Source organism: Coffea arabica, chromosome 2c (assembly GCF_036785885.1).
Source record: "Coffea arabica cultivar ET-39 chromosome 2c, Coffea Arabica ET-39 HiFi, whole genome shotgun sequence".
NCBI lineage: Eukaryota > Viridiplantae > Streptophyta > Magnoliopsida > Gentianales > Rubiaceae > Coffea > Coffea arabica.
This window is the reverse complement of record NC_092312.1, coordinates 63,353,291-63,355,039: the sequence shown is the minus strand read 5'-3', so window position 1 is coordinate 63,355,039 and position 1,749 is coordinate 63,353,291. Positions and strand designations below refer to the sequence as shown.

The following is a 1,749-nucleotide window of genomic DNA, read 5'->3' as shown; positions in this document are numbered from 1 at the left end:
ATGCTCCCTTGGTTCACCTCAATCTTGCTAGGTAAATCCCCTTGGTTGCGATTGTTAATCGCATTTGCTATTTGCCCTAATTGGACCTCAACATTCTTGTACTTATTGGTGAGTTGGTCCATCTTTCCTTCAATTCTTTCAAACCGTTGAGTAGTGGCACTGGTTAACTTTTCAATTTTATCATTTGATACATTTGCTAGCTTTTCAATTACCAATTCCCAAGTTGGTTTGGACTCCGGAAGTGGTTGCTTCGGTTGAAAATCCGATGAATTTACTAGTCTTTGTTGGTTCCCTTGATCCTTCCATCCAAAATTCGGGTGATTACGCCATCCTGAATTATAGGTATTGGAGTATGGATTGTTTTGGGATGGACGGTTGTAATTATTAAGATATTGAACCTGTTCGCTACTAGAACACATAGAATCATCATGATCTCTGCCGCAAGCAGTACAACATGCAACAACTACTCCTTGATTAGAGATACAACCAACATGCCTATTAAGTATCTTAACCCCATTATCCATCTTTGCACTTAACATATTCAAGGTATCTATTTCGAGCATACCTGCGGTTCTCCTTGTATTACATGGTTCATTTGCCCATTGGTAGTTGTTAGCAGCCATTTCTTTAATCAATTGTTGAGCTTCCTCAGCTATCTTTCACATCAATGCTCCTCCCGCTGCCGCATCTACATGCGTCTTTGTTGGATATGTGAGACTATTGTAAAATGTTTGGACTACTAACCAATTTGGTAAACCATGATGAGAACATCTTCATTGCAATTCCCAATAGTGCTCCCAAGTTTCATACAATGTCTCTCCTTCCTGTTGAGAGAAACTAGTTATATCCATTCTAGTTTAGCAGTTTTTTCAAGTGAAAAGAATTTATTAAGAAAAGCCTTAGCCAATTCAGCCCAAGTTGTAAAAGTGTTAGGTGGATGAGATTGTAGTCAAACCTTGGCTTTGTCCCTTAGTGAGAATGGAAACAATCGAAGTTTAATTGCATCATCACTAACACCATTAAACTTAATTGTATCACAGATTTCAAGAAATGTTGACAAGTGAGAATTTGGATCTTCGGTGGCATTACCTCCATATTAAAATTGTTGTACCATTTGAATCAGTGATGGTTTAATCTCAAAATTATTAGCATTTACCGTTGGCCTTGCAATGCTAGTTTGAGAACCTTGTGTTTTTTGTAAAGCAAAATCTCGTAGAATTCGCCTATTTTGTTCATTTTCCGCCATTTCTTTCTCAAATGGTAATTCTATCAAGATTTCTTCTATCGGCTGCCAAACCTCTTGTTCCTCTTGATGCGGTGTATTCCTCTTTTATCTCCGTAGTAGCCTCTCAATTTCAGGATCAAAAAGTACAACTTCTCGATTTGATCGGTGCATATATTACAAATGAAAATAAGAGAAATTTTGCAGTTTTAATTGTTAAAATCAACTATAAACAACTCGAATAAAAACAATTGAAATGTCTAAATTAATAGAGATGATTAGGCTTTAATATTGCCGCTCCCCGGCAGCAGTGCCAAAAATTTGACGGAATTTTTATATCAATACAAGTTTAAATTCGATCTTATATCCATTTAACTGCAAGTATACAGGTCAAAATTGTAATGTAGGGTATGTATTGTGTCGATCCCACAAGAAGCAAATTAACCAATTACTAGGTCCTTGTTTTTTCTATTATTTAGACTTATGAATGAATTTGAGTAGAGAAATCATATTGCTATTTTCTACAA

The 1,749-nt window shown here is 36.1% G+C and overlaps 1 non-coding gene across 1 annotated transcript; it reads left to right on the top strand.

The window, feature by feature from the left end:
* The first annotated feature begins 753 nt into the window (after nucleotides 1–753).
* Nucleotides 754–859, top strand: LOC113728360 (small nucleolar RNA R71). Its single transcript, XR_003458083.1, has one exon. It is a non-coding gene; the product is annotated as a small nucleolar RNA R71 (small nucleolar RNA).
* Nucleotides 860–1,749: the final 890 nt, after the last annotated feature.